The sequence below is a fragment of the Aedes aegypti genome, chromosome 2 (genome assembly GCF_002204515.2).
Source record: "Aedes aegypti strain LVP_AGWG chromosome 2, AaegL5.0 Primary Assembly, whole genome shotgun sequence".
Taxonomy (NCBI): domain Eukaryota; kingdom Metazoa; phylum Arthropoda; class Insecta; order Diptera; family Culicidae; genus Aedes; species Aedes aegypti.
The window spans coordinates 411,448,875-411,471,294 of NC_035108.1; the positions used below are offsets into that span (position 1 = coordinate 411,448,875).

Genomic DNA, 22,420 nt, shown 5'->3' on the forward strand with positions numbered 1-22,420 from the left:
ACCAAAAACAAAATGGTCGCCAAAAACAATTTGTATGAAGAATGTCGGTCCCCCAAGTAACATCGGAGTATCTTCAAAACTAGATCACCAATGATTTATATCTTAAATTCTTAAAGTAGAAGAGTTTGCGGTAAAAAATGAAGCTGCCGTTAGAGGGGTTAAGATCAATATTTCAGCAACGGGTTATTATTTCTTTTCAACGGATTCAATATTTAAAATAAATAGCGTTACCCTACAGGGGTGATTCTTAGGCTTGCGCAATGCCATAATTACGGACAGGGGCAAGAGGTCATGGCATCTTACCCACCATCAAATCCCAATAGCAAATTTTGGGCAAATTCCAGATAAAGTATGATTGATAATTTCTGGTGTAATTCAGAGAAGCAGAAAACTCTTTGGCTATTTTGTGCTTACTCATAGAACACTGAGCTTGGGAGCAGGCCCTGTTCAGTAGATAGCTACTTATCTGCAGGAAAAAAGAAGATCTCTGTCTAAAATTCCTCATCAGGAAATATATAGAAATGAAAATTTGGTGTTGTTGAAATTTATGAAAGATTGATCAATTTCAACAAACATATTTCATATAAAAAATAGCTGCCATTTCCTAAAAATCAGCCAATCTGTTTTTGAATATCGAAAAAAATATACCTAGGAACCCTCGGTTGTGTTAGGTCTTTGGAAAATACTACCCAAGTAGATTAAGGTACCCTGGGGCCAATAGGACCTAAAAATATGATAGTTCAGACAAATTGCGATGAAAGCCAAAGCTTCCGCGAAAATGCGAATTTCCATTATCTCTAACGATGTTGTTCTAAATGATTATTCACAGCTTGTTAATTGTATCACGATATGTTAGTTTTGGGATGATACCCAGACCTGGGACGTATTACCATTGTACACTATTTTTTATGTATACATCAAGGCTTTTAAGTGATTGACTGTTAAACGCTGAAACCCACTTTACGCAATTTATCAGCTGTCGGTCCGTCGAGCAAAAAAGCTACATTCACACACATATTTAGTAAATCATTTCATAACCACATAAATTTGATTTATATAATGAGATAAAACATAATATTTTTTGCTAATGTGTTGATATTTATATCCATGTATGGCGTTGTCGCTTTCTTTTCCAACAGCCCAACGTCGTGACGTCTTTCTCGATTCTCGCAAACCGCGCTATGGGCAATCTCTCTCCCGGGTGCACAAAGTTGAGTGCACCAGATTTCACCTATACAACACCACTGTTGGTCTAGAAATGCCAATACAAATGCACATACCACGCTATTCTCGTGCATAAGAGAGAGTACACGGCTGGACTGGATATGTTTTGCAATACGATGGAGAGTCGCATGGCAGTTTGACTTGTTTGCTTTGCTGTTTGAGAGAGCCCATGGGAGGGAGAATCAAACTGTGGAGACTGGGTTTATTCACTAAGGGCGATGCACCAATAAAGCAAAGAACATTTTCAAGCAACTGCATATTTCGAATGTTGCAAGTATTGGGAATTATAATATATATTCTTATTTCATTAGTTTGAAATATTCGACTGTGTAGTGCACCAAAAGCACCTTAGGACGAGACGCTACTAGACAAAAGTAATACAGCAATTTAGACACGTCCACTTTTATTAGTCAATCCTCATCAGTCAAACAATTGTTAAATCATTACTTTTTATATTGATTACGTGCAGGGTGTCTCAGAAAGTATGGGCACGATTGTAATAATGCAAATTACAATATATTTTCAAACAAACAAATATTGTTATACTCTTGATTACATTTTTCATTGAAATTTTTGATTTTAGAAAATCAGTTCTTATCTAGCCATCATAGACCCTTCTTTTGTGTTTCGTTGGAACTTAATTAGTAATGAATGTTTTTATAAAAATCCTTCGATGTGGTAAATTCAAGTACATTGTATCTAGGATGTTCTACAAGATTTTTTGTTTAAAATTTGATTTGGCTTTGCTAGAAAATTTTTGACAAATGGTAAAATTCTTAAAACATCACGAAATCATAGCTTATCAGGTATTTTCAATATAAATGAAAATAATTGTTATTCAGATTTACTGATGTGAAATATCTATACTTTTGGATAGGCAACAAAAATTTTAGATTTTTACATATATTTGGACTTGTTTTAAACCGTTTCTAAAATCGGCCACAGCTGAAATCGGATTTTTAGTTTCTTGTCAAATTTCATATACTTAAGTTTAAAATTTCCTCTAATCATTTATCGGATCGGCAATGATAAATATATGTTTTAGGATTTTTTTGTAAGTGCTCTTTGACCTAGCTCAAATTTCGTACAAAAAATTCGCTGAGATATAACGCGATTTGTGCAAAACTGATAAGAGGAGCTTCATATTATAAATTCATAAATGTAACACCTTCAACAAACAGGTAGCGAAAAATATCACACCAATTTCAAACTCTGCTCTTGATAAGTGCAATAATAAAATTTGTGAAAATCAGTTTTTTTTCTGCACTAGTCTCCAAATGGCAATATGGTAATGTCGTGCCCATACTTTTTGAGACACTCTACATTTGATGTTTCGAATGGGGCAATTTATTTTTTTTTTTTTTTTTTTCAGGATTTATAGCTCAATGCAGAACAATTATTTTAAATATTAAGTTGGTTTGAATGTTATTCAAGTAAGGGACTTTCTCTCCGAATATCATAGTAATCGATTGAGTTTTGAGAATGTTAGTGATTTGTTGCTTTAGACGTGAAAATTGTAATTTTCGATCGAACTTTCATTGCATTGAATAAAATTAAAATAAACAATATTAGATTTGTATGTGAGGGCTTAGCTAGGATTATCATAAGGATGCTTTGATATGCATATTTTTTCATGAATGTTTGGGAAGTTTCGAATAAGCGGGGCAAAAGTTCGAGTCATATAACTGTTTTCACAAGTGTCGGATTGTTTCGTGGTCTACGGTAATATTATTCATCATAAATACCTATTGAGGTCTGTGTTCAGATATTTTATAGAGGTCAATGGGCGACCTCTGGCGATTGTTCTTTGCAAATGTAAGTTTTCCCATAGTAAATCCCATACAAACTTTGAACGGCTGGCTTTAAAATACAGTTTCACCAATTGAGCTGAAATTTTGCACAGTTGTTATGGGACCCAAATGCAATCCAAAAAGGGCAGACAATTAATCGTTCTTCAAAAAAATATAAAATTTCCATAAAAAATGCAAAATTTGCCAGTAAAGAAACAAGGGTAAAATCAACAGAAAAGTTTAAAATTTCCATAAAAAAATAAAGAAGTGCATAGAAAAAACAAAATTTTCCATAAATAAAAAAATTTGAGCAATAAATAGATTGAAAAGTGCAGTAGAATCGACAATAATCTCACTAAAAAATATCGAATTTTCCATTTAAAAACCTCAAAATGTCCCTATTTTCTTCCCAAAAAGCAAGAAATAATTATAAATTATCCACAAAAAAAGCCAAAATTTGCAATAAATAAATAATAATTCGCCCACAATAAATCAAAAATTTCCATTAAAAAAATCAAAAATAGCAATAGCAGTAAATGCAAAGTTGCAATAAACAAACCCAACTGAGCAATTCAAAATGACAATCAATACATGAAAATGTTGTAGAAAATTCCAATATTTAAGTAAAACTTTCCATAAAAATATCGTAATTTTCCAATAATGAGTAATAATGTGTATAATGGATTTCATAAATTTTCAGTCAAACTGAAGCATTGTTTTCACAATTGGAGCTAGTTAGTCGTCGTACATACAGTATTGGACAAAACATTTGCAACTTTTTCGATTTTCCATACAAAATGACCAACTTTGATAAACTATGTCTCAGTTATTTATGGTCCGATTTGAATGAAATTTTCACAGAATATAAGACATAACTTGAACTTTAACATATATTTTTGAGTGATTTTTCCAATCACAAGTTGAAAAGCAGTAACGGTTATACTAAAGTGATTTTTTTGACGATTTTTCATAATTGACATAACTTAACATATTGAAGGAATAGCTTCATCGTATGTTCAGCAAAGTTGTAGATTTTTACGAGATGAATAAGTTTGCTGAAGACAGTTTTTGTGTAAGGCTATCAGATTTTGAGATAAAAAGTTTTGAATTTTTCGTCGAAAATTACACTTTAGTCAAATCGTTATTACTTATAAACTCGTGATTGGAAAAATTATTCAAAAATATATATGACACTGAAGAAGACTGCAAGTGGTAGTCGATAAGCATTTAGGAGCGGAATTAAAAGGTACACGGTACTCCATCTACTTTAAAGTTTCTCTATTTGAGATTCTGCTCAGAGGATTCGAACATTCATTAAAGAGCAAAAATATATGTTAAAACTCAAGTTACATCTGATGTTCTGTAAAAGTTTCATTCGAATCGGTCCATAAATAACTGAGATCTAACTTACCCAAGTTGGTCATTTTGTATGGAAAATCAAATAAGTTGCAATTGTTTTGTCCAATACTGTATGTAGATGTAGAAATTGCATTTTAGAGTTCGATAATTAATTACGTAAGAATTTAGGGGAGGGGAGAGCGGGGAGATTGGCCGGGTTTGAAAAAATATTTCTTGCCATATAGAAAAAATTAAAGTTTCATACAAAAAATCATTCATGGAGGGGAGACGGCGAGGTTTCGAAAAATCACAAAAAAATGTTTTTTAATACACCCGATCGTTAGGCGCTAAAATTTTACTTATTTCGGCAAAGTTGAAATGAAACATGGAACATGGGATATCTAATCTTCCAATATTAGGAACACTTATGTCACTGCTTGGGTTATGTCCAACTACATTGATGGTAGAAGCTTATGCTCTCATGCCCCACCAGCCAGGGAACTGGTGTATACAAACTAAGCATCAGTAAAGTAACTGCCCACAGCAGTTGCAGAAATGTGTATACTTCGATTGATGAGTTTTTTCCTAAATATTTTTTTTTTTATTTTCATACGAACATAACGCTTTTTAAAGTATCTTCTAATAGGTTCATTTTTAGATCTAGTGGGTTGTCTCAGTACTACAAATATGGTTAAGCATGCTGTAACGCTACTTTTGTACCTGATCACCCACTTCATGTTTCATTTCAACTTTGCCGAAATAATTAAAATTGTAGCGCCTAACGATGGGGTGTATTAAAAAACTTTTTTTTGTGATTTTTCGAAACCTCGCCTCCCCTTCATGTATGATTTTTTGTATGAAACATTATTTTTTTCTATATGGCAAGAAATTTTTTTTTCAAACCCGGCCAATCTCCCCACTCTCCTCTCCCCTAAATTCTTACGTAATTAATTGTCGAACTAAAAAATGCAATTACTACATCTACATACGACGACTAATTAGCTCCAATTGTAAAAACAATGCTTCAGTTTGACTGAAAATTCATGAAATCCATTACACACATTATTACTCATTATTGGAAAATTACGTTATTTTTATGGAAAGTTTTACTTAAATATTGGAATTTTTCTACAACATTTTCATGTATTGATTGTCATTTTGAATTGCTCAGTTGGGTTTGTTTATTGCAACTTTGCATTTACTGCTATTGCTATTTTTGATTTTTTTAATGGAAATTTTTGATTTATTGTGGGCGAATTATTATTTATTTATTGCAAATTTTGGCTTTTTTTGTGGAAAATTTATAATTATATCTTGCTTTTTGTGAAGAAAATAGGGACATTTTGAGGTTTAATTCTAATTCTATTCGAACTATTAATTCCTTAAGTACGAACTATTATTTGCTTGGGTATACATTGTCAGTGGCACAATCACTCATTCGCGTTTCTTCTTCACATTTTTAGTTACTACTCCAAACATTACTTGTAATGCCACCACAGTCACTATAATTACAGTCTGGCAAAAAAACTGCCCGAATCAATCGATATGACGTCAACATTCAAGACAGGTGGCGTCTCACTAGTTTGGAACCCCTGCTGTCTTCAAGCTAATTCCATACTTGTATACATTAGCGAGGATTCCATGAAATCATACACGATTCGATGCGATTCTTTTTTCTTTGTTTCAACCGTTTTATTGTAAATGTTGTTGTTTTATATTCGTAGAAGCTGTTCATAAATCATGTATACTTGTTTAAGGGTATTCAAAAGTCCCATAGACCACGTGATACATAAACGACCAATTGCTCCTATTCAACTCATAAAAATAGGCACAAGACAGCACAGCACATTTGTTTTCTACGAACCACGTAATATTCTCAATCAATACAAAATGTTGAACGAAGCACAATTTTTTAACACAAATTTACGTTGACGTTCCAAAATTTGCGGGTTATCATTTTCAGTATATTATATATCATCTCAAATAATTTTGGAAAACTCTAGAAGATTAATACAAACACATTCTACCGTTTTCCCGGCGGTTAACGTGTTTTCACGATCAACGTACAGTTCGACACTGAATCAGGACGGACGAAATAAAGTCTTTGATGTTTTCCTTTCTTTTCGCTCGGTTCACAAATATCAACCAGCACAGCAAGTGACATTCAAAGACGAAAGAGAGTAGCCGGCTGAATCGCGTTAAAAGCACCCCACCCAATTCCAGCCCACTTTAGCTACCCCAAATTCCCATACTCCTCTTCTCTCTCTTTCTCTCATTGGTGGCAGCTCTAGACGACGATGCTCCATTCATATTCTATACTGCCACTCGGTATTTTTTGATAACATAAGGACCGACTAGACCTATATCTAGCTATCAATCTCTTCCATACCTCATTTTGTTTGTTCAGATCCAGCAACAAACCAGCTGAAACTGAATGACTTCAGCTAATGTCTGTCCTTCACCTGATTTTTCCACTAGTGGAGTGACAAGACGGTGGTGAAAAACGCACTATGGTGCTAAATAGCGACCGATATATAAATGATAAATCAAGGGGCCTTTCTTAGCCGAGTGGTTATAGTCCACGGCTACCGAAGCAAAGCCATGCTGAAGGTGTCTGGAGTCGATTCCCGGTCGGTCCAGGATCTTTTCGTAAAGGAAATTTCTTTGACTTACCTGGGCAAGAGTATTATCGTACCTAATATATACGAATGTGAAATATGGAAAAATTTGTCAAAGAAAGCTCTTAGTTAATAACTGTGGAAGTGCTCATGAGAACACTAAGCTGAGAAAGGCAAGCTTTGTCCCAGTGGGGACGTCACGCCAAGAAGAAGAAGATATAAATTATTACCGACACATTTCTTCTTATTTCACAACAATGCTGTAATCATTTACACAGCGCAAAATTGGTTTTGTCTCAGGCACCAAAATTCTTCTTCTTCTTCTTCTTCTTCTTCTTCTTCTGGCGTTCCATCCCAACTGGGACAAAGCCTTCTTCTAAAGGTTTGTGTTCTAATGAGTGAGAAATATATTCTTAAAATTTTATTCACGTTCGAGACCCTGTCAATAGAACCTTTTGCTCCACTGTTCCTACATAAATACTTCCCCCTAAATCCACCCAGCCAGTCCCCATCGATTGTTTGTTTGCGTTGAAGAGTTTTCTCACCGGAGAGCTACCAACACCAATTCAGTGGCCACTCACAACCACGCGTTGATGCTACCGGTTCGACGAGGGACACGGACAGACGGAAACAGACAGGAAGTAAATAGACCGCATGTTGCTGTGAATATTGATGAGCAATCCTCCGACTCCTTGCTCCGAGTGTGATTGCTTTTAGTTGGTGAGGCAACTGGTCGCCCATGTGAAATTGTACACATCTTCGGATATACCTACATGGGGAATGTTGGTTAGCGACAGCAGAGAACATGCCTTAGAACATGTGCAAAGTGCAAACATAACATGACGATATAATCGTGCAAGCACGAGGTTACGACTCTGACGAAATTATGGTACTTTATATGGTCACTACCCGTCCAGAGCATAGAGACGATGTAATACTGAATATTGCAGCATGTAATAAGTTTGACGTTACTCGATACGAATGGATTGCAATTCAAATCAAATAAAAAACTTCGTGACTAAACCTTTTAGGATGCTGCAACATTTGCTATGACTGTTGCTGGTTGGTGCACACATGTGATGGGGGCAAAGCAGCGCGATGTGTCAGCTTGAATTGAATCTTCCGATTATGGAGACGCGTGATATTTAACCCTCTAATACCCAACCCCGCCTTTAGACGGGGTACACTTTGGAATTTTGTGTATTTTTTCGTAGCTCGGAAATCAAAATGATTTTATTTTTGGCTTATACCTTGACTCATAACACGCATATGAGTGATTCCAAGCAACAGCACCAAAATTTGGTAAATTTTTTAATTCATTTTTTTCTATTGAGCTGAAACTTTGCACAGTTTTCCAGTTCCATCTAAATCGTCATTTTCCGATTTCAAATCTTCAAGTTGAGTCACGACTAACTTTTCAAAAGGGTGTATGTGAAAATGGTTCAAAAATATTCAAAAAGCTGCACAGCAAAAACGGTTCGTTCGATTGTTAGACAACTAAAGAAACAAAGTTAGACAACTAAATAAAGATTCCAAAAAAAATACACACAGTAAAAAAAAAATTTTTTTGCATTAAAAACATCATTTTTGACACAAAAACTCAAATATCTCAAAACCCTATCGGAATACCATCGTATTTTTTGAGGGAAAACGGTCCATTATATTAGCTATCTACCATAAAAATTTGGTGATGGTAAACCAATAAACAAAAAAGTTATGACATTTCAAACATGTCACAATTTTCACATTTAGTAGAAAAAAAAAATTTTTTTCGGTGTAAATTATTACGGGAACCGCAGTTTGTTGCTGATTTTATTGTTAAGGGCCTTGCGTGAATTAAACAAGTTGTTTTCATGTATTCATTAGTATTATGTATATTATATGTATAAATATTATGTATATGTATAAATATTATATGTATATGTATATATGTATAAATTAAAATGAATTAACAGATTACACGAAAATAAATTTTTTTTTTTACCAGGATATTTTTTTTAGAGTATGATTGATGAGTTTCTAAATGTTATATATAAACTTTAAAAGTTTTGGATTTGGGTATGCGTCATGAGATCATGAAAACATTTTATTAATACTTATTTATTTATTTATTTATTGTTATTCAATTTTTTTACAATATCGAACACTTTTGCATCATTATCAGTACAGTTCGAGTATAGTTTTGCTTTAATTTTATTTTCTGACAATGGAATGGAACAGTGAAATTTTTGGGTTCCTTGGATCGTTATTATATTGCTCGCTGAGCTCTGATGCCGTTAATTCGTACTCTTCAGTAGTAGTAAAACAAAATGATAATTTTGTTAAATCTTCTTCTTTTCTGCGATTCGTTCAATCAAATAGTCCTTTTGCAGTTTTAATTGGATGCTCACGTTCTTTGGCTAAACTTGCTCTTGTGGCCATGCGCTTTATGTTTCCTCCAATAGCATCACAAGGACCTTTGCCATGTGACGTAGCAAAGAAATGTCATTCTGCATCAATTCCGTACTTTGATTTAAATTGACATAGGCTCGAAAAATTCTTACGGTTTTTGTACTGCGATGCTGCTCCATCAGACATGAAATATATCTTTCTGATTTCTTTATCCTTATCAACGCGTAAAAAGTTAATCATTTTGGCAATGAACAAATTTACAGATACTGAGTCGTGTCTTAAATCTTCGGAAATTACAATAAAACTAAAATGTTCAATTTGCGTACTTCCATTGAGATAAATAACGAATGGATGAATTGTAGCTTGTTGTACGTTCCAGTGATGGGACTGCACTTCATCTTGCAATACAAAGCTATAGTTTTCAGAAAAATCACAAATGACTAAAAATTCACCATCTTGTAATGCATTTTTCGTATTTTTTAAAAAGCGGTATTGCTCTGTTTTAATAAAGTCGTGAGGAATTAAACTTTCTAATTTCAAGCAAAAAAATGACACAAACTCATCTACAGGTTTTACAATAGTTTCTAGGTCACACCTATCCGTGGTCACCCATTGCTCAAATGATAACTGATCAATATAATTTTCTTCAAACTTAGCGAATAAAGTATTTTACAATGATGAAGAATCTGGACAATCCGAACAAGATCGTAGATAGCAATTTGATGTTGTATTTTCACACAAAAGACTACCAGTTAACATTTTAATATCCTTTGATAAATTGATTCTTTTCAAACTATGTAAGATTAGGTTAATATTTTCGTGTGTTGTGCACACACAAACATTATGTGTTCCTGAATTGGATAGAAGCTTGCATTGCCTTGGACGAAGGCTTGCAAATGAGGAAAAACCTACCTTAATATTTTCGTTAATTTCCTTGAAGCGTGTATACGCTTCTTTCAAAGTAGTCATCATTCATCGTTTTTGGATTGCTTGACGCTTTCCATCTTTTTTTACAGATACATAATCTTTTTGGCCAGGCATAGCTCTACTTACTTCATCGTCTTCAAAATATTGAATTATTTTTTCTTTTGTCTCATCTGTTAATGAAGTACTCGACCTAGCATTTTTGGTTGCAAGACAGTTATTTTTGAATTGTTTTGCCTCTTTTGCTGTATTTCTATTGGTTTTGAACTCATCAATGGCGTCATGAATAGACCACGAGCTTGGCAGCATCGACAAAATCAATAATTTTTCTTTCCTTGTCGTGGCTAGATTCGAGAACCTTTTCTTCATATTCATAATTACCTCATCGTAGTCTGTATTTTCCACATCCTCAGGTCCTAATTTGAAGAGGTTTCTTCGTACAGCTTCGTTGATTTCACGGTATTTTTTCTCGGGATAATTGACGTAACCCATCTTCGTCCATTTAATCGGAGTCACTTTTATTCCAGCTATCCCTTCGTTGAAGCGTTCGATGTTGACCTTCTGGATGCACTTATCTTCTGATTGATTTGTTGAAACAGATGTCGCTGATGGTACCGTGGCAAGACTATCTGCACTTGGTACTTCTGGTAACTCCTCAGTTGTTGTCGGTGCATCTAGTAATTCCTCAGTTGTTGTTGTTTTCGAACTTCCTGCAACCTGATCCACCGATGATGTACAGATTGCCCGTTTGTCAACGTTTAAACGGCAGGACGTACAAATGCGTAAATTTGTATTCAATGTAGACATTGGAGCATAACCAGCCGCTTTCAGTTTATCTATGGTGCTTTCGGTGAGATTTCGTAGCTCTTTCGAACTTTTCTGCAAACGGCCTGCAACAGTTGAGAAAGCGACTACTCATGTTGCTCGTTAGATTTTAATAAACAAAATCACTTTTAAGTTTTTACTGACTAGTTTGGTGTCGTTTGCTTGACTGAAGAAAAATTTTACAATTAAATCTTTTATAACCATAGTGGTAGTATATTTTTAGCTTTTTCGTGAGTATGTTCATGGTATGTACCTATCATGTTTTTGATGTTGTTGAAGTTACTCGCTTTCTCCCAAATATGATTAACAAAGTCTATTCTCTACCAAGGCGGGTCTATACCCAGGCTTAATCAGATTTTAACTTTGTGGATAAAACCAGCGCCGAGAAAACCGACCTGCTTTACGTATACTAGATCACCTGGGTATAGACCCGCCTTGTTCTCTACGAGGTAAACTTTTTGCAGGTAAACTAGTCGTATACCTGTATAGAAAACTTTTTTTGTAGCTTTTGTCTTCAATGTTAGATTTCTTATAGGTTTCTTTTATCAAAAGGTTTCAACACTATTGAGAGAATTTTTCTTCAGTTACGTACAATAAAAAATATGACACTATCAAGACTTTAGATCACAACACTGGATCGCGTCTAACTTTCTAATAGATGCTATAATAGTTATGAATAATTAAATAAAATATCATGAAAACAACTTGTTAACCTCATGTGGTACCCTTAACAAAAAATTCAGCAACAAACTGCGGTCCTTAAAAAAATTAACAATGAAAAAAAAAAAATTTCACTAAGTGTCAAATTTGTGAAATATTTGAAATGTCATAACTTTTTTGTTTATTGGCTTACCATCACCAAATTTTTATGGTAGATAGCTAATATAATGGACCGTTTTCCCTCAAAAAATTACGTTGGTATTCCGATAGGGTTTTGAGATATTTGAGTTTTTGTGACAAAAATGATGTTTTTTAATGCAATAAAAAAACTTTTTTTACTGTGTGTATTTTTTTTGGAATCTTTATTTAGTTGTCTAACTTTGTTTCTTTAGTTGTCTAACAATCGAACGAACCGTTTTTGCTGTGCAGCTTTTTGAATATTTTTGAACCATTTTCACATACACCCTTTTGAAAAGTTAGTCGTGACTCAACTTGAAGATTTGATATCGGAAAATGACGATTTAGATGGAACTGAAAAACTGTGCAAAGTTTCAGATATTTTTGAAATGGTCGATCAGAATCGACTTGCATGCCTCCGTGGAATCCCTCATATAAGAAAAGTTTTTTATGACTTTTGAAACTTTTTTTGTATTTTTAGAAATTGTTTGAAACATTGCATTCTTATATAACCTACAAATGCCTGGGCTTCATTAAACGTGTAATATAAAAAATCGTACCTTTTATATTTTTCTACGATTAACCTATCACAAACGAAGAGCCTGGTGGTATTGAAATCATTTCAAACCTGTTTTTCCGTTAGTTACACGGAAAATAAAATACGCTCCGAAAAAAAAAATAAAAATGTAATATGGCCCCTTTATGCTCAGGGAAGTCAAAGAAATTCAGTTGATTTTCATTATGCTATGAAAACTTCTTTCGAAACAGAAAAAAAAAAACAGTCGAACACGAGCGACTGACCAAGTTATTAGCGATACGCCGTTATTGAGCGCTGTTGCTAAATGCTAGAATTGTATATTGAAGGGATCGCGTTCTAGAACGAATTAAATATTTTCAAATGTACTTACGTCAAAGGACATTCCATTTTATCTGTATTCCTACCAAAATTTAGAACTCCTTCTGGAGTGTTCTTTGGCAACTCACACTATGAGCATAGACAGGAGAGGTAGGGTGATCTCGTATCTTGGATCTCGTAACAAAAACAAAAACTCATTATCGAACAATAAACATATACAAGAACTGCTCAAATGTTTTGTCCAGGAATTTCTTCTGAAAATAAAATATAATCATTCTGCGCGAGGGATCTTGAGATTTATCGTGAAAGATACAACTATAAAGTACGAGTTAAAGGACGGGCCCGGGATTGAACCCATGAACTTTTGCATATGAAGCAGAAGCGGTAGCCATTAGACCACCAACCCCGTCATCCAAGAAGAACGCGAATTTATAAAGTATTTATAAAGTTGAAAAATCATAACTAAGCGCTAACGTAACAAAAAAAAAATTTTTTAATTGTATTTTATAATCGAAAGTACCTTAAAAATGTGAGTTTTTTTCTCTCTGTAATACCACTATTTACAATTCTAATTATTCACCCCTATTCTTGTTTACGTTCGAATGCTCTTTGGATCAAAAACCGTCGCATGAGCCAATATTCACCAACCCAACATTGATTCAACATGGCGTCCAGTCTTCTTGTTTTGATTGTTTTGGGAGAGGCAAAACATATGTTTTTATGGGTAGGAGCATCAATATTATCTTGCTGATGCGTAAAACATTAAACAAAATGATGAACAAATGAAAAGCGTCATCAAATACAATGATTTAATGCGATATGTTCAATTGCCAGAATCTCTAGTACTAGCGTATGAGCCGTGTACTCGAAAATCAGGAGCAAATTTAGGGCAGAAAGTGGGTGCCAAAACGCGAAATACCAAAACGTTGTGAGGAAGCGCCGAAATGTATGCAGGATGACAGCCGTGTCAGTCCCCTGATTAGGACCACTTACGCCAGTAATATTAAGTGTGACGTGGATTCGAACGAATCGGATTCGATCGAATGTTGGACCCGTCGTAAACAGGAATGTAGGTTGTACTTAGTAAAATCGTTTTTTGTCAGATCGCCGGAAATTCGATACTTCCATATTCTTCTGTACCCAATATGAGCCAAATTTTCATAATTTTGAATTATTATTTTAGTGGGTTTGTTTAAATATCGCATTTTTTACTAATAGCCTAGAATTTACAATAGTTTTACCCAAATGTACCGTTTTGATTCGTATTACGGACACTTAAGGCCTCAGTGAAGTATAACCCAGCTTGGACCATACAAAATAAAACATTCTGAATGATTTTTTAGCGTTATCGAGCGTCGGAAGCCCTTAACTTTCGGATGGTGGGTAAAGAATACGCATCCGCAACTTGAATAAATTTAAATAAATCAAAACGTGTGGCCTTTTCATGATTCTTATTCCGGACGCTCCCTCACTTTTGCCTCATATTCCGGGCGCTTTGATTCGAATTACGGACAGCTCATGATAATTATTAATGGAACAATCCAATCATTAATTGAAATCGTTCAACCACTTAAGAGACGTCTAAGGTAGTTGGGTATTATAAATTTGCAATGATATTCATGGAAAAAACCTTATGAAACGAGCCTCGAAAATGAGAACTTTTGGACGGCGAAAATTGACACATTTCATGTGAAATGTTTCCCATACAAACGAGAGTGTCCGGGATTTGAAGCTGTCCGTAATATGAATCAAAACGGTACCGTGTTTTTAATTACAGTTGTATTTTACCCGATTTCTAAATTGCCAGCCCAAGTGAATAGCTTATCAAGGTATTTTTGCTGTAGTAACTTTTGCACGATTTGCATCATACTGAGTGGTGAACCCAAACTTTTGAACGATGACTTGACTGACTGTTTCATTGATTTTGAATACTTTCCAGATTTTTCCGTAAAAATTTCGTGGGGTCTTTTCAAAGAATATAAGATTACGATTATAATGACACTTTGATACAAAATTTTGGTCGATCCAATGCTGAGTAAATTAGATATGATTTTTCAGTGTGTTTTTTGGAAAATGTAACAACTTTAAGTAAAAATTTAGTACACAAAATTCAAAAAATGTTTTTAGAAAAATACATACGCAGTACGAATAACTCTTTGCCATTCGAATGCGGCTTAAAGAGTTTCAAATGGACGTGTAATCACAGAGATATGGACAGAACACTTTTGTATGTTTTTTAGGGGGTGAACCCAAACTTTTGCACGGGAGTGTAGCTAATTCTTATAGCTTTTCTGAAAGTAATTTCCATGAGACTAGTTAAATAATTGATTAAAGCAACGAGAAAAAATCGTATAGTAATTTGAACAACGTCTATTCAAGCCAAGATTAGACCAATAACTGACACTATGTTTTTCTTGGTTTGCCTACTCATGTTTTTCCTAACCCTGCTTAACATACGACTATGCTTCCTTAACTTTCTATTCTTTTTACTCTTTTTCAATTAAAGTTAAAGTTCAATCTCTCATTTCATTGATAACTAGAGGAAAAAAAATCTATTTTATATGTTCTAGGTATCATCAATCGGTTTAACATGTCTTCCAATATTTGTTCCTAATTTATTCAAATATTATACTCAAAAGAAAGTCATTAAACTTGGAAGGTTTATTCAACCCACTCTTCTGATGGGTCATTATTACTTCAAATACAGTGCTGAACTCGCGAATCAAAAGTCACTATAATAAACATAATAAGAGTTATAACACAAATATTATACTCGAAGTAATTTTTTTGTCGATATCGATTTGAAAGACCTCTGGAAGAGTTTCATTCACATGTAATAAAAGGTATATATATCTTTTTTTTTTTTTTTTTTAATTTCTGACTAAATAATATGCTCTACAGAAATTTATCCCATATGGCCTTGTTGGGAAGATTGTACAATAGACTGATGCAAATTTTGAAGTTTTTGCTCCCCTATGCTTAAACGGTGTCAATTATGATGAAAATAATTCTCCCATAATTTGAAGTGATTTGGAAGAAATTTGGTTGTGCACACGCCATTTGAAGCTTATATGGAAATTACTATGGAAAAGCCAAACCTTTTGTGTTCAGTCCTCTTTCTGCTCGCCATAATAATATATGTAAAAGCGAACACACTCTTCCTATGTAAAATTTTCCCAGCTACAAGTTTGCCGAAGACCACATTTTGATGGGACGTAAGGATAATTCGTTATTCTTGATTCCAAAGTCTAAACCATGCTGAGATGATCATTCAATTACTTTCAGAGCAACACTGCTTTTTTGCTGTAGAACATAGTAGCCTGGATTACTTTGATCTATTCTTCCCGCCAGGAGCATCAATATTGTCTGCCGAATAGTTGGTGAAGCTTACTGAAGGCAAACTCACTTCATGATGATGAATAACAATTTTTCATGACGTCCAATCAAAATGTAGTCTTCGGCAAAGTTGTAGCCGAAAGAATTTCACATGAGAAGAGTGTGTTTACTTTTCCATAAAACTTAGTGACGAAGAGATAGAGGGCTGAACACAAAAGGTTGGCGTTTTCCATAGTAATCTCCATATGAACTTCAAATGGCGTGTGCACAGTCAAATTTTTTCCAAATCATTTCAAATTTTGGGAGGATGCTTTTTACCATAATTTTAATCGTTTAGGCATAGGGGAGCAAAAATTTCGAAATTTGCATCACTCTATTGTACAATTTATTCGTCTATGGTAGTGATCCTCAGCCTAACTGATTGTGCGGGCCACTGTGATACTTACAGAATATGGCGCGGGCCTCACGAATAATAAGCATGTTTTTATCAACGCATCTACTCGTTTGAATTTCCTTGCTGTCAATCAATTAAGATAAATTCAAATAAACTACTGTGAAACAACCTTATCCATCCCTGAATTTGTAAAATGTGCTTTCGTAGTGGTTCATATATTTCAAGCATTAGGATTTTGAGAAAGCATTAAAGAGTTAAAATGTGATTTTCAAAAAAAAATTGAAGATTTATGAAGCTTGACTGATATGCAACTAACAAATGACCAAATTTCTAGGGACCTAATAAATCGCAATTTATTGTTAGTCGGCAATTCATTTCGGGTATCAGTTTTGTTCGCTGAAATCAACTCGTTTAAATTACATTTAAATTAAATTACAATTGAGGTGTTTTAGGAAAATCCCCGACACAAAATTCAGAGTGATCTCGAAGTTAATACATTGGTATGATTTTGAGGAATTTCTAAGATTCAGAACCCCAGTTTTCTTGTTTAAGCTTGATGTCAGCTGTAATCAAAAATACTTGTAAACCAAAAAAAAAAACGCCCGAAAATTGGAATCTACTTAATAAAAGGAATGCCATTTCAATAAAACTTTCTTGCTATTAATCAATTAAGAAAACTGCTGTGAAATTCAGTGTGAAAGAACAAGATCCATCCCTGAATCATCAAAAATTCTATAAAATGTGCTTTCATTTCCGGTCCGGATATTTCAAACATTAGTATTTTGAGAAAATTTTGATGATTTATGTGCTACTAATTCCTCCTCTTCATAGCTCTGAGACTAAGGCAATCGTTATTCAGATATACATGTTGAGAACATTTTTTATTTCTATTCCTGATAATCATTCAATTGTTTAACATGCAGGATCGCTTAAAATATTGCCAAGATATTAATGATATACTGCTCTCCACCATGTCATCATGAAATCACATCACGCGGGCCACATTACACTAACGTTTAAAATCAGTTCGCACAAAATCTCTCTGGGGGCCGCAGTTTGGTGACCACTGGTCTATGGTTTTACTAATTGCTTTCTATAAAGTGCAATTTTACAATATTTAAGTAACCAAGGACCTAATAATCTAATATATATTTACCACGAACTCAAGTCTTCGCATCTTTGTTTTAACTGCTCGAAAACCAAAGCATCCCATAGTGAGTCTGCATTGATAATATTTTTTATTTTATTTTATTTTTTTTTTCAATAAAATTTCCGCCATGTTCACGTAAATAATTACTATTTGCGTATCAAAGGAGCCTTCCTTAGCCGAGTGGTTAGAGTTCGCGGCTACAAAGCAAAACCATGCTGAAGGTGTCTGGGTTCGATTCCCGGTCAGTCCAGGATCTTACCTACAGGAGGAACAAACAGTCAGTCAAAAATATGTTGGAGAAATTCGTCAAAAAAACAAAAGAACTTAGGGAGATTAGGGGCATAATGAACATACGGGGCGAAACGGACACCCCTTCAATATCTGAGAATATGCATACTTCATCAAAAGTTCATACACTGCATGAAATCTGTATTGGATTTGAAATGTTTGACGGTATAAAAGTTTATTTTTTGCTCCAATTTTCCTGCAAAATTTGACTTAGTTTTTTTTTAGTTTCAAATTGGCATATAAGCAAGGCCGTGGAAGAATCTAATTTTCGAACAAAGTAACGAACCCAGAAAGGTTCTTTTTGACTATTATGATTGAGTGAGAGCTATTTTACATATAGGAACAATTGACAGTCATTAAATATATTAGAATCACTAAAGTTGATGCAAGTGTTCATAGTGATATATATATATTTTTATCATCATGAACGAATGTAGCACGTCGTAATAACATCAAACTTGAAATCTAGCCGGGGGTAAATTAAAAACATTGCCATTGTATGGTCTAAAAACGATAGGCTGACCTTACGTCCCGTATTTAACGGGACAGTACTGTTTTTATCACCTTGACGATCTGTCCCGTCGTTTTATTTAAAAAGCTAAAATTGTCCCGTATTTTAAAAATTGAGAATGGACACTGCATTTAACACAACAGTTAAAACAAAAAACAACAGTATAACAAATAGTTTTTTAAATTTAAATGTTTCATTTTTTTAGTAACTATCAGTTTCTCAATGAAAGTTAAACTGATTTTATAGACAGAATATGCTTCTGATTAACTTTTTGTGTTTTATGTCAATTTTTGGCCGATTTTCCAAACATTCATTCATTTCATTTATTTAGTTAACATCTACACAGATAACACTGAATCAACAATTTCACGCCACAATACTCGGTTCGTGGCCGCATCTCTCCATCCTCGGTTCTGCCCCACGCTCGCCAAATCGATACGCACTTGATCCGCCCACCTAGCTCGCTGCGCTCCCCGCCTTCTTGTACCAACCGGATCCGAGGCGAACACCATCTTTGCAGGGTTGCTGTCCGGCATTCTTGCAACATGCCCTGCCCATCGTATCCTTCCAGCTTTGGCCACCTTCCGGATACTGGGTTCGCCGTAGAGTTGGGCGAGCTCGTGGTTCATCCTTCGCCGCCACACACCGTTCTCCTGCACACCGCCGAAGATCGTCCTAAGCACCCGACGTTCGAAGACTCCAAGTGCTTGCAGGTCCTCCTCGAGCATCGTCCACGTTTCATGCCCGTAGAGGACTACCGGCCTTATGAGCGTTTTGTACATGGTACATTTGGTGCGGGCGTGAATCTTTTTCGACCGCAGCTTCTTCTGGAGGCTATAGTAGGCCCGACTTCCACTGATGATGCGCCTCCGTATTTCACGGCTAACGTTATTGTCAGCCGTCAGCAAGGATCCAAGGTAGACGAACTCGTCGACCACCTCGAAAGTATCCCCGTCTATCGTAACACTGCTACCTAGGCGAGCCCTGTCGCGCTCGGCCCCACCAGCTAGCATGTACTTTGTCTTGGCCGCATTCACCACCAGTCCAACTTTTGCTGCCTCGCGTTTCAGGCGGGTGTACAGGTCTGCCACCTTTTCAAATGTTCGGCCGACGATGTCCATATCATCCGCGAAGCAAACAAATTGACTGGATCTCGTAAAAATCGTACCCCGGATGTTAAGCCCGGCTCTCCGCATAACACCTTCTAGCGCAATGTTGAACAACAGGCACGAAAGTCCATCACCTTGTCGTAGTCCCCGGTGGGATCCAAACGAACTGGAGTGTTCGCCTGAAACCTTCACACAATTTTGCACACCTTCCATCGTCGCTCTTATCAGTCTCGTGAGCTTCCCGGGAAAGCTGTTTTCGTCCATGATTTTCCATAGCTCTACGCGGTCGATACTGTCGTATGCCGCCTTGAAATCGATGAAAAGGTGATGCGTTGGGACCTGGTATTCACGGCATTTTTGGAGGATTTGCCGTACAGTAAAGATCTGGTCCGTTGTCGATCGGCCGTCAACGAAGCCGGCTTGATAACTTCCCACGAACTCGTTTACTACAGGTGACAGACGACGGAAGATGATCTGGGATAATACTTTGTAGGCCGCATTTAGAATGGTGATCGCTCGAAAGTTCTCACAATCTAACTTGTCGCCTTTCTTGTAGATGGGACATATTACCCCTTCCTTCCACTCCTCCGGTAGCTGTTCTGTTTCCCAGATTGTGCCTATAAGCTGATGCAGACAAATGGCCAGCCTCTCCGGACCCATCTTTATGAGTTCAGCTCCGATACCATCCTTACCAGCAGCTTTTCCAAACATGGTTGGGTCGTATTTAGTTATTTTGAGTTAGATAATAATATAATAAATTTGAAGCATCTAGGTTGAATGAATAAATAAATCATATGAAACAGCAATATTTTCCAAAGTTTAGCCTTAAATTAAGGCTGAACTTGAGAAGACTTATTTAAGAGATGAGTTCAGTAATCGAACCTATTTTCAATTTCCTTCCAAAGAGAGCAAAGTTGTTTTTAAACCAAAACTAATTTTATTGAATGAGCGTTTTAGGTCATTCACGGATATCATGATTTACTTAAAGCTTTCAAAAAGCTTTCAAAAAGCTTTCTAAAAGGATAAATATTTTAAAGAGTAAACAGGGCAAGGTTATCTATATTTAATACTTACTTCAAATCAATCTCCTAAACCTCATAGGTACACTATCTAACAAACATTGTTAATTATATTGAAGGACTGTGTATTTTTCATTGAAAAAATAAATAAGAAAAAAAAGTTCAATTTTTTGATCATCATGACAAAAACATGTTTTTCTTACTTTTTCTTAGGGCAAATTCTACTAACCCAGAATCATTTTTTTGCATTGTAATTTATATCGAAATTTTAAGATGATAATTCTTAAAGCTGTTTAGTAAAATACCTTTGAGTAATAAAAACCAAATTAAATACTTGACCATTTTAACTTAAAAGATTGAAATTTTTAATGATCCATATATTTTAACAATTATTAAATAAAATGTTAGTTTCCAAGTTATTTTTTTATAAATCATGTAGAGACATTTTTACTATTCATACGCAATTGATTTGAAAATAGTGTATTTTTTTTCAATCTAATCATCTAAATTATAACGAATTTTGAAGTCAAACTTTTATAGATAGATATTTCCTAGAATTGAATGATTTCTAGGCTGTTTTCAAAGTATTTTTTTAATAAATCACGTGGAGATTTATCTAGTATAGCATTATCTTCGTCTTTTAAGATTGTCCTGTTTTTATTCCACAGCCTAAAAAACGAACATTTGCTTAACGTGTCCATTATGCCCCTAATTCTCCTACCCTAGAAAAAAAAACAAATCATAGGCAACGTCTGGAGAACACGTTTGAATTAATGCCTGCTATTCTCGAAAAAAAAAAGGAAACTCTTTCAAGGGTCTTCGGAAAAACTTTTAGACGTTTTAGACGACTGAAGTTATTACCGGATGAAGCACTGTTGGAATGGCTGAATAAATTATTGAACGAATGACTGAAGAAACTGGAACAAGCTAAAGTACCCTTCTTGATATTTCGGTGAGTTCTGCTGAACATTCTGAACTAAGGAGTTAAAAATACTTTTTTTTATTGATGTACAAGGAGGTCAGCGGCCAAGTCTCCAGCATAAGTTTAAAAACTCACACCTTCCATAATACACCAGGGGTTTTGGAGTTTGGGAAGTAGGCAACGCAACATCTTTGACCTGGGGTTCTTTAAGTTTTGCTTCTACTCAAGACTTCCACTACATGTATGAATGATGCAAGGTAAAAAAAAAACATTGAATCAGTCATACATATAGCGGTAGTGAAGTGTTTTGCCTATGGATTTGGGAAAGGCGAGGGATCATGTGTGGTGTTTTGTAAATAGCTCTGTGGAACAAATTTGTTATTAGTTAAATAATTAGTTAATCTAATTTACCTCAATTAGCAGAAGTAAAGCACGAATGCGAAGTAATGACCTTCCATCCCATTTTCAAGTGCTCCCCACAAGCACAACACTTCATTCTGACACTATAGAACGTCCATGTTGCAACTTGTTCCCACAAGAAATCTGCCTCTACCGAGTTGGCAGAACGCGCCCATACCCCTTTCTGAACCAAAGGACAGGGGAATTAAGGTGAAACAGTTTGGAATCAATTTCTAAGATTGCACTAAAACTTCAAAGGCACAAATCTTGCGAAGAAAGCATCCAACTACAGTCAACTTTTTATTTTGGCTTTGTGCACTAGCAGAAAGCTTAAAATAAGAAGATCAGAAATGTTTGGCAACTATTTCTCCAGTTTAGTGCCTTTGAAATCGTGAGTAGGAGCACAAGTCGGCCATTGTGACGGCCATCTTTGTATTCTAAGATATTTCACCTTAAGGAATAAAATATACGAGATGAAATTACAAATAT

At 35.1% G+C, this 22,420-nt stretch overlaps 1 protein-coding gene across 3 annotated transcripts in view; it reads right to left on the reverse strand.

The window, feature by feature from the left end:
• The window catches only part of LOC110677009 (transmembrane protein 189-like), a 40,261-nt gene extending 33,791 nt beyond the window's left edge, over positions 1-6,470 (reverse strand). The window contains exon 1 of one of the 3 annotated variants that reach the window (XM_021847335.1): positions 6,380-6,470. The gene's annotated coding sequence lies outside the window, so the exon portion shown is untranslated. Of the gene's footprint in view, positions 1-6,216; positions 6,304-6,370 lie in introns of those variants that run through there. The other 2 variants (XM_021847336.1, XM_021847337.1) reach the window with 2 other exon arrangements.
• Between the last annotated feature and the right edge of the window lie 15,950 nt (positions 6,471-22,420).